This window comes from Pinus tabuliformis, chromosome 1_1 (genome assembly GCF_031772625.1).
Source record: "Pinus tabuliformis cultivar Carrire ecotype Pingquan chromosome 1_1, CPIR1, whole genome shotgun sequence".
In the NCBI taxonomy this organism is placed as follows: Eukaryota; Viridiplantae; Streptophyta; class Pinopsida; order Pinales; family Pinaceae; genus Pinus; species Pinus tabuliformis.
Window position 1 is genome coordinate 395,613,674 of NC_142297.1, and position 12,105 is coordinate 395,625,778.

General features: G+C 42.3%; 1 pseudogene; it reads left to right on the forward strand.

Annotated features, from left to right (window-relative positions):
• The first annotated feature begins 6,386 nt into the window (after positions 1-6,386).
• LOC149213289 (uncharacterized) lies at positions 6,387-8,282 on the forward strand (annotated as a pseudogene).
• Positions 8,283-12,105: the final 3,823 nt, after the last annotated feature.

Consider the following 12,105-nt stretch of genomic DNA (forward strand, 5'->3'; position numbering starts at 1 on the left):
AGTCCATCTACTATGTCATGTGTCCAAGTCAAACATTCTCATATTGAACAAAGGCTCTCTTATGCTGCCAATTGACCCACTTTTCCTAAGTTATCTGCCTCATCGCGACTATGGACTTAATACACGTGCTGAAGGGCGCTCATAAAGAGTCCAGCCGCACCATTAGCACGGAAGTACATCTGATTCCTACGATGGTCTGCTTACATGCACCAGCGCTGGGCTACTTGTTATCCTTAGCGATGATCTGATTGGTTACATTTTTCCCTAGCGGTGTCAACGTTGAATATCGGTTATGTACTCGTGATGATCCAGATTGGGTGAATTTGTTCCAACAATGAGCTTTCTGGATGACTCCAGACCTAGTTGCTAGCATAGTTTGTGTCGCCTTTCCTTCCTTGGTGTGGCAGTTCTGTCAATTGTGCTACCTTCCTTGGTGATAAGCTCTCTCTTCCACCTTTCATGGAGACTCCTCCTATTTAAACACTCACCTTTGCTATGATCAGCTAGTTGGTAAATTCTTGGATTGAGTAGTGTTGTTAGTGCTTCTGATAGATAACTGGTGTGGTGTGACAAGTGTGAGAGTGTTGATATCTTGTGGAAGGTTGTGGAGTGCCCTTAGCTTTGTGCAAAACTTATGAGTGAGAGAGAACTTTGTATTGTTGGGAGATCCATCTTCAAAGAGTGAATGCTTGAAGAACATGCTGGCTAGATTCCTCTTAAAAGGCTTGCGATGTCAAGACTTTGGTTGTAAGTGTGATGCAGGAAAGTGTTCCCTCTGTGGACAGAGGCAACCCCTCTAGCCCTAGAGTGGGTCTAGTCACAAACAAGGACAAATCAACAACAATTTTCTTTAAATAGTTCAAGTTGGAGGCCTACCTCAACCAGTGGTCGATGGAGTTCCGTTGCACTGCTCCAGCTTCCGCTTCCTTCTCCTAGTGAGTAATCAACCTGAAACAATGCAAAGGAAATACAACAAAGCACGTAACCGGAACAACAATGATCTATTTACTCATAAAGTCAAGAAATCATGAGCTATCTAGTACATTGCATACAAGACATAGGAAAACATCATTGATTGCATTAATTATGAAATAGAGTAAGCTTACAACCAAGGTCTTGACGTCACAAGCCTTCTCAGAGGGATCCAGCCAGCATGTTCCTCCAGCATTCACTCTTAAAGATGGATCTCCCAATACACAAGTCTCTCTCACTCACAAGTTTTACACAAGATCAAAGGCACTTCACAACCTTCCTCAAGCTCTCAACAAACCACACTTGTCACACTCACACCAGCTATCTAGCAAACTCACAATACTATCAGCAACACTCCAAAGACTAAGGATTCCAAAACTAGCAGCCCATAGCAATGGTGAGAGTTTAAATAGGAGAAGGAGTCTCCATGAATGGTGGGAGGATGAGCTTATCTCCAAGGAAGGTAGCACAAATGATGGAACAGCCATGCCAAAGAAAGGAGGGAAACATAAACAAGGCCAACAACCAGGTCTAGAGTCATCTGGAAGGCTGAATGTTGGAACAAATTCGCCCAATCTGGATCATCGCGGACACACAACTAGTCTGCTGTGCTATTGAATAACGTAGCTAGTCATGTCATCGTGGGAAACTAAAATCAACAGTTGCGTTGTCACATGAAATTCGACCATCGCGGGAATCACGTGTACTTCTGCGATGGCAGCGCTTCTGGACTGTTTTGTAGCACCCATCAGCGCGTTTATTTGGCAAACAGACGTGATGATGCAGAAACCTTTGGAAAAGTGGGTCATTTGGCAACATCGGAGAGCATTTGTCTAACTTGAGCATGTATGACTTGGACACATGACACAGTAGGAAGACTGGAGTGAAGACAATGACAAATTACTATGTAACAGATGCCCCCTAAAGTATGAAGCCTGAGAGAGTGGGAGGGGTGAAATGATTTATGAAACTGACTGAGTTGGAACACCATCTGGAAGAACTTGCACGCAAGTACAACTAATATCTCTGATAATGAATTACATGTAGTCTAGGTATGGGCGCAGCCATCCAAAAGACATACGAAATAGTCTGCGGTATGGAGGCAGCCATCTAGCTAATGAGACCATGATGATGATAAAGGTATGGTCGCAGCCATCCATGAAGACTCAGGTATGGGCACAGCCATCCATCAATGAGTCATGTAATCATAAACCAATCCACGCAGCCAAAACCGGTGTAATCTGAGTTCGGGGTCTTGAACCCATCCGACCAAAGTACAAATTCTAACATGCAAATAGATGTGCTGAAGTCGAGCATGATAGAACATCGCTTGATTACCGGTCAATGATGAAAACCGTTAACAAGCGCGAGAGAAACCACCAATAATGTCAATGGCTCTCAAGGTACTGTCTAGCACAATCCACGAAGTGTGAAGAAGGAGATGAAGTCGAACACTCATGGAATCTCCCAATCGATGACCAATGATGAAAGTCGACCGTCAGGTGCGAAGAAGTTGCCATTGAGGCATGCAAGCTCTAAGGTACCAAAGGAGATCTCTAGGTCAATCTCCTGGATAATGAGCCGATGTCGACAGGAGACGACCCGTCGTAGGAGGGCCATAATGTTTCCCCCATCAATGACACGAGATAAGGAACAAGTGGCAAATGGAGAAACAAAGAATTAGAGGAGAAGGCAAGGGTGTAAACCGTAGAACGATTATACTCTTTAACACGTTGGTGACACGACTCAAGAGGGGGGTGTGGCAGCATTCAGGCATCAATGGATCATAGGCTCGAAGGAGACAACATGAATCGAATGGAATGAGGCTAGAATGATAACCCAACCAGCGGAAGGCCAAATTATGATGTATGGATGTCCCAACCTGACAAGAAGCAAAAGTGTCGATGTTCAAGAGTGACTAGCTGCCATAGACAACCAATGATAAACCTGTTGTTGAGTCCAACCTAGTAATATTTTAACGAGCCCTAGGAAGGAGAAGCTCGAGTCTCGTCATGGTGACGAGTCCAATGTCGTTAGGGTTTAACGAGTCCGACATAGGTAAAACTTGGAGTCTTTTTCATGTTTAGAGAGTTTGAAAAAGACACAGAAAAGAAAACTCCAGGGGGGTCCTTTTTTGTAGAGTTGTGTCTCTCAAGCCCGAAAAAGTATAAAACGATACTCGAAAGAACCGCTCAACCATTACAATCGAGGATTACTTTTCGTAAGTAGTGACTTTGACCCAAAAAAGTAGAAAACTGGTCAGAAGCACGTCCTTTTGCAACCAATAACGACCCCGAAACGACAAAAGCCCGATGATCTTTTTTGTGTTTAAACGGTCGAAAAAAGAGCTTAAAGACGACCGCTTCTCATTTATTTTAACGAGTCAAGAGGGAAACTCAGCCATCTTTTCATTCTTCAAGTCAGAAAAGAGCTTAGAGATGAATTTCCAAGATCAAGTGTATACTAAACTGTCATAATTCCACCACCTGAAGCTCTGCACAAAAACACGCCACACATAAACCCGCTCGAGATAAAATAAACAATATTCATAAAAACATAGTTAAAAACATATTTTGACTCTGCATATGGTAAAACTATGAGAAAAAACCCACATTTATCAAATGTAACTTTTAAATTTTCAAAAATCACTATAAAAAGGAATTAACCCATTCATTTTTACCATAGCACTGTTCAATTCATCGTGGAGCAACTTGGAGTACTGAAGTTGGCGAGCAAAATTCGACCTTGTCCGTGCATCATTCATCCTGAAACTGGTTCCAGGTAGACACACATTGCCTTGCACTTCATTTTAATGCTTACTTCATGTGTTTTGGACATTCCAAGTGTCAGTTTAGGCAGATTTTTAAACCAGATTCCACCGATCGGTCATCGCAGGTTTACCCTATCGATTCCGCGATGGCTGAAAAGATTTTACGCAAGGCTCACCCCGATCATCGTGGAAAAGTGATGTAGTTCTGCGATGATCGTAAGAAATTTGAACTAGAAGCCTCACGTCATCACGTCTGTTTTTAAAACAGACGCGATGACGACGCAAACTCATGTTTTTATGCAAATTCCGCGTCGAAATTTCTAAAAGAAGTGCTAATTCAATTTTCCTCGTCCTGCAGGGTATAATGGCATTCATCTGGCAAGAACATGCACATGATAACAATGATATAGAAGCTTTCGCCGATGCAGGGTGCCAAAATGCACTACGGGCATGCGGATTGCTAAAATTCTTCCTAACTCCACACCTGCAGTCACAACCTGACTTGCTGGAGGTACTAATCAGGGCCTGGAATCCCGCAGATGGGAAATTTATCATCCGAGGAAAGGATATCGAGTTTGACTATACAGACATATATTTTTTGACCGGGCTGTCCCGTCGAGGTGAGAGGCCCATTCTAGAGGGGCAATGACCCGGGGGTGATTCCCTAGATATGCTGATGGCTCAAGTGTGCCCACGGGCACGCAAGACAAGGAGTGGGAAGGTGGCAATCCCAATAGTGGACGATGTAGTCCTTCGTGCTATGCTTTTCATGGTGACACGGGCAGTGGGCTCCTTAGCCCAACATGAGGCTTCGAAGACTCAGCTCCAGCTGGCTCTCGAGTGTCTCAATCCCACCATGTTTAACTAGGCAGAGATGGTGACGGCAAACATAAAGAGGCAACTCACCAACTGCCGTCAAGGAGAGATGAAGCAGTATGTTTATGGATCCATTTTAGTCTCGCTCATGCTGGAGCGGGTGCTGGCACTGCAGTTGCAAGACATGGATTTGGACTTACCGAGGCAACGTGAAACGAGGGCCACGCGATGGGCTCACGTCATGCCATGAGGAGGTGGCGGACGACCAGTGGCGTGGGGGACATTTTTTCGAGAGTGGCTGGAGCGATAGATGATATTCATGGAGGAGTGGCCATATGTTAGCATGGACTTCCGCGAAGATCCTGACATGCAGCTTCCCGCTGGAGAGCAGTGGGATGACGGTGGTAAGACACTTGATCACATTTTTTATTTTTATTTTTTATGATGTTTTTTATTTTTTCATGTACATGTCATAATGACGAATGCTATGGTATGTAGATGTAGGACCAGTGAGACCCCTTGGACTGGCTCCAGAGGCACAGAGGGACGTGCAGGGCATTGCAGCACTAGCCCTTGCTCCTCCAAAAGAGGATACGATGGAGACAGTGATCCAGAACCTTGAGGGCCTGCTAGCAGGGATTCCATATTACATGGGGATCAAGGAGGTCGCTAGAGCGTCCCAGATCCACACAGTAGGAGTGGAACCCAAGATTCACTGCCTGCTGAGGCCGGTGGCGTGAGCGGTGGTGTACTATAGGGAGCACAGCCCACCGCAGTAGACACCTAGGTTTTTATTTCCTACTGGTGATTTTTGAGAGATGTGTCTCAGATGTACGGAGAACACAGACTCTTCTTGAACATGTACACTTATTTTTTAGCACCTCGGTGCGCCACACGATATATATATAGATATACATATTCCTATGGTCTATTATTGTGCTTTATATGCTTTCTTGTATGATGTTTTGATTACATGTTACGCAAATGTTTGTCTAATACATGATTAGCCAATGCATCAGTTAACGTCTTCAATCATTGTGGAATATGCTGATATGTAATGAAATCAAAATTCCTCTCTAACAATTTAACACATAAATACAACCTTAAAATGCGATGGTCTCTGACGGAATATTGCCCATTGAGCTGGTGGATGACAAGTTGAGAGTCTGGGTTCACAACCAATGTACGGATATCGAGATTAATCACCTCAACCAGTAACTCAATCACAGCACTATATTCAGCGACATTGTTTGTGGTACAACCTAAACACACACCCTGAAGATCTATCAACTCACCATGAGGATCGTAGATCACCCACGCTGCAGAGGACAAGTTGCGGGTACTACGGGAGGCACCATCAGTGAAACCAACATAAGGTGCACCATGTTAGACTCTGTCTTATATCAGAGATTGATTCTTCTTCAAAACCGGGTTTTGAAGAAGAAATCATTAATGTTGCTTTTCAGATTATGTAATTTATCTTCAGCTCTTCTTAAGGCAGCAGCAAACTTCCTCAGCTCCTATTTCTGCAAAAGCACAAACAAAAGAAACAAAACATCATCAGCAATCATGTCCATTTGTTTGATCTAGTCTAGAAATTGTCTTCCATTGTCATTTGGTTATACAGCTCTCCATACATCTGGTTGCTCAAATCTGGTTACTTAGCAAAGGAATTGCTGGAATGAAAGGCATACTTTAAATCTCTTGACAAGCATATGCCTGCGGCCTTGATTGCCTAACCTCTGCTGTAGACTTCTTGGCACATGGATTTACATCTTTTGAGGTTTTTTAGAGGCATACTTTAGTCCATCATTGGATGCAAGCTGTAATGGCCAGCGACTTTGCAATTTCTCAATTCAGATTCCTGACAGAGCTCCTCCTTGTTCATGGAAGGCTGTCATATGTTCGGATTTCAAAGGTGGTAATCTATTTCACCTTCCTTTTGTGGGTATTCTGCTGCAAATTTTTATAATGATTGGTACCAAGCGTTATACAATATCCTTTTCACTTCACTTCCAGCATTAGCGATTGGAATTTTGGACCAGGATGTAAGTACCGCTGTTTCAAAGCAGTTTCCTCAGTTGTACAAAGCCGGCATTGACAACTTATATTTCAGATGGCAATTATTAGCAAGAGGGCTGTTGTCAAGTGTTTTACAATCCTTCATTATATTCTATCTTTCAATTTTAACTGGGTTTGATGGAAAATCCAATGGCAAATTTCTTGGCCAGTGGAATGTGGGGACACTGTCATTTTCATGTGTGGTTACTACCGTCAATCTCCAACTTCTCATAGAACACGGGTCCAGATCTTGATTAGCCTCATATACCCTTTGCTGTTGCAGAGTATTTTTCCCTCATGTGTACCTCACAATTGGTTGCTCGCAAGTTATGCAAGTATGCATGCAGGTATAGGCCACTAAAGGCTCAAAACCACGACCAGGATTTCCAGTTTATGAAACTGCTTGTGATTACAATGGCATTGAAATCCAGTTTTATGACTTGATTCCAGAGAATAACTGGGAAGTTGACTTGGATCAAGTAGAGGCATTGCCCGATGACAAAACTGTGGCAATGGTTATCATTAATCCAAGCAATCCTTGTGGGGTGCTGTTGATGTCATTGTTCGTCTTTTTCACCACCACAATGTCAGTGTCATTTACTCTTAGGGAGACTCAATCACGCATGCTTAAGTTCACAGTTCAGCTTCAGCATCATGCACGTCATCATCTTCCAACATTTCAACTCATTTTTGTTCATGTGATTGAATCACTTGTTTTTGTACCTATCATGATTGGAATCCTTTTCTTCTTGTTTGAATTTTATGATGACCAGCTACTCGCCTTTATGGTGCTCACTCTTGTATGGTTATGTGAGCTGTTTACGATGATCAGTGTGCGGACACCCATGTCAATGCAGTATTTTCCCCGGTTCTTCTTGCTGTACTTTCTGGTTTTTCACATATACTTTTTCTCGTACGCATATGGTTTCTCGTATTTGGCCTTTGCTGCTACAGCAGCTTTTATGCAGCACTTGATACTATATTTTTGGAATCGCTTTGAGGTGCCAGCATTGCAAAGGTTTATGTGGCAGAGAGATCAATTGCATCAACAGCCTGGGGTGCAGATAACTTCATCTACAATACTTACATCTACGTTCCATGTTACAAGATTAAATGCTAGGAGTGCAAACCAAATAGGTGGTTTTGGAGTTCATCAAGCTAGAGATAATCAACCAGAGGAAGGCGATGATAATCATGTTAGAAGAGCTCTCACTGGCAACACCGACATCTCTGATCCAAATTACTGGACAACTACCACTAGAGGTGTTAATACAGATTCTATCAGAACTACTAGCTCGAATGCAATGCAAAATAGTGACCTGAGAGAGAACAGTACATCTGGTGGACTTATTCAAACAGGCTACAGGATTAGACTTGCCCCAAACAGCTCAAACTGCTGGATCTTTGATGAACCAAAATTCACTAATGTCAATTAGTTCACTGCTGTTATGGATTTTAGGTGGTCCTCCCGATGAATTGGTTTCCTTGCCTATGTTCAGAGAAAGCAAGGACCAACGGTTGGCTAACAGTGATTCCCCTGAGCAAGAGAACCAGCCAAATGTACACAGTTCTTGGTGGAGGGGATCCAGTGATTTGGAGGGATTGCGGCAAAGAAGTGGTCACTCTGTTGAAACCTGAAATATGGTTTATATGATGATGCATCGGCGAGTTTTGTGAATACTAGAGTTTAGTTATTTTGGCCACGGGTTATTTGACTGAATTGCAATTGTTCCAGTGAAGGGTTTGCATCCTCTAGAAGAGTTTGATTTGGGTGATATTGTCTGGGCTAAGTCTGGAAGGCGTGGTGATCCTGCCTGGCCTGCTAAAGTTATCGATCCAATCCAAGAGGCTCCAGATGCAGTTTTGAGTGTTTGTGTTCCAGGGCGGCTATGCGTTATGTTGTTTGGCCATTCTTCGGGAAAAGGGAAGATCAACCGTTTGCATATGAATTACAGATACATGAACGTGGCAGTGGTTGCAATATTTAAGGCAGAAAATCTGGACCGAGACCATTAATAGCATTGCAGTGATATGGTAGCGCTCATCATCCGGATTCTCTTGAGGAAGAAGACGCTGAAGAGGCATTCAACATCATGATTTGGCTAAATAAATACTTAACTCAAAACAGAATTTTCCCATTAATTTTTAGATCATATTTTTTAATACGTGAATTGTTTTTGCCCCCAAGCTCAACTGTATCATCGCATTTTAAAGACATCTGTCACAGCAGAAGACGGGTCAATGCACCTACTTCTATCCTCTGTCCCGATTCAAAAGGGCCAACGCTCCATATGTCAAGCCATCAGAGGATTTTAAACAGCATTGAGTTGTTTATACATAAGTCGTTGTTTTATAGAACCTTCTGCATATGAATTAAATATATCAGTAACGTGGCAATCGTTGCAAAGTGGCATTCAAAGGTGCGATTACTTATTTCTATCATCAGCCAGTTTTCATGGGCCATTCGAAATCTTCACGCTGGAATAATGGAAGACTGTTCTATCTTTGGGAGCAGATGGAGGATCCTTTTCTATTTTCATGGATTTAGTTGAAACAGCGCCCCTGCTTTTGGGGGTCGATCTGTGGTTTTTTGTTTTAGTTGATTTAATGTATAAAAAATAATTTTGTAAAGTAGAGAGAGGGAAGGAGAGAGGGAGTTTTTCTGAGCGCTGGGAGCTGCTGGAGAAGCAGAGAGCTTTTTATTGTACAGTTTTCAAGCAGAGAATTTAATGGAATTTCAAAGCTCTGTTTGCTGAGATTCATGTGGTATGTTGATTTAGCATAAGTTTTTCCCTTTGTCTCATATGTAATCAGTTATGTTCCATTTCATTTCATGACCCTTTTCAAGCTGAACAAATGAAGTGATTAGGTAGGAATTCATAGTGTTATATGCTCCTCCTATAAGTTTGTTCGCATTCGATGTTTTCTACTGTTTAAGGAGGATTCAGAGTTATTGTCTGCCCTCCTTAGCTCCTCACCAGTCTTGCCATCCCATTTGAAACCAGATTTGGTGTTAAATTGCATGCCTACCTTGCCTCAGTTGATAACCTGTGTAGTCATTATATTTCTCTGTTTGAAGCTGTGATTTTGCCCATGCAGCCCAGAAAAGCCCCGTCATTCCATTAAAAAACCCCACAAATCATCAAATCAAACCCCCTATCAATTTACTAGCCTAAAATCCTTATTCTTAATTGGTCAGCCTAATCATATTGAAAGATCTATCGAATCTGACCCGAGAGAGCCTTCTCATACCTCGTAGGGCTAGCTACGAGGTGAAATGGTTTGATGTAGCCTTGAAGGTTTACCTTCCTTAGCCTAGGGTGAAATATCAAGCGCTAACATATTGGCGACCATACTGGGGAGAACAAACTTGTCTGTTGATTGATGTGTTTGTTTCATAAGTCTTAGACGGAGCCTGAAGTTACGCCAGAAGCCTTCGAAAACGCTCTTGTTTTACATCAGCGCAAGTAGATAAACGCTGCTTCAGTCTATCTCCGTGGGATTTGTGAACATAGCGCTTCATTGACACTTTACCCCAGTACATATATCAAGTTCAGATCTGATTGTTGATAGTGGACAACGATCAGACACTTGAAAGGCTGAATCATTCACCTGGCGACTCCAACTCGATCCAGACATTCCTGTGCCTGTTGATATGTTCATGCAATGGTAGGGTATGTGGCAGACCCTGCACTTTGTGAAGTTCTAGATGGAGTTAGAGAGATGTTAGCAGGTATTGAAATTAATGAAGAATTTTTCAGTATTTTCCTTCAATGTGTGAACTCTCCGAAACTTCATCTTGAAGGCAAAACTAGATTTTATGAGTTAGTTGTTGAAAGAGTTGAAAATGAAATTCAGTATATCGATGAACAGATCTAGTCTTATGATTTCCAAGACCCTAAAAAGTTTTTGGAAATCCTTCCTCCATCGAAACAAGCAATAACAGATTTGCCTATAGAGGTATACATTGACAATGTGCAGCTGGAAGTATGTATAGCAGAGTTGGGGCAGCCAACAGAGTCCGGTGTCCGTGATCCTATTGCGGCATACATGGACACATTTTTCAGCTTGATTGACCGATCGGGCTGTTTTCTCGGTGACCATGATCAGTATGTGCATGAAGGGCTGCCAGCAATTGCATCTGTGACTTCGTGGCAGCATTCTCAAGTGGCTTCATTTCCAGGTTTACTTGAATGGCTAATTTGGCATTTTAGTATAACCTGATCTACTGTTTGTACAGAAGATTAGAATAGGTTATGTACATAAATAAGCAGCTATAAGGGCAGCATCTTGTTTTAGTTTGCTTGAAGTTTGTTTGAGTTCAGTTTCAGTGTGAAAATAAGTCTTCAGCTGTGTTGATTTGTTGATGATGACTCCATTGCCCAATGGTGGAGGCATGGTCTGCTCTCCCAAAGTTCTGCGGTTCTTGGCACCTCCACGGAGCGGCAGCTGCCATCCCAAATGGAGCCAATGTTAGACTCTGTCTTATATCAGAGATTGATTCTTCTTCAAAACCGGGTTTTGAAGAAGAAATCATTAATGTTGCTTTTCAGATTATGTAATTTATCTTCAGCTCTTCTTAAGGCAGCAGCAAACTTCCTCAGCTCCTATTTCTGCAAAAGCACAAACAAAAGAAACAAAACATCATCAGCAATCATGTCCATTTGTTTGATCTAGTCTAGAAATTGTCTTCCATTGTCATTTGGTTATACAGCTCTCCATACATTTGGTTGCTCAAATCTGGTTACTTAGCAAAGGAATTGCTGGAATGAAAGGCATACTTTAAATCTCTTGACAAGCATATGCCTGCGGCCTTGTTGCCTAACCTCTGCTGCAGACTTCTTGGCACATGGATTTACATATTTTGAGGTTTTTTGAGGCATACTTTAGTCCATCATTGGATGCAAGCTGTAATGGCCAGCGACTTTGCAATTTCTCAATTCAGATTCCTGACAGAGCTCCTCCTTGTCCATGGAAGGCTGTCATATATTCGGATTTCAAAGGTGGTAATCTATTTCACCTTCTTTTGTGGGTATTCTGCTGCAAATTTTTATAATGATTGGTACCAAGCGTTGTACAATATCCTTTTCACTTCACTTCCAGCATTAGCCATTGGAATTTTGGACCAGGATGTAAGTACCGCTGTTTCAAAGCAGTTTCCTCAGTTGTACAAAGCCGGCATTGACAACTTATATTTCAGATGGCAATTATTAGCAAGAGGGCTGCTGTCAAGTGTTTTACAATCCTTCATTATATTCTATCTTTCAATTTTAACTGGGTTTGATGGAAAATCCAATGGGAAATTTCTTGGCCAGTGGGATGTGGGGACACTGTCATTTTCATGTGTGGTTACTACCGTCAATCTCCAGCTTCTCATAGAACACGGGTCCAGATCTTGATTAGCCTCATATACCCTTTGCTGTTGCAGAGTATTTTTCCCTCATGTGTACCTCACAATTGGTTGCTCGCAATTTATGCAAGTATGC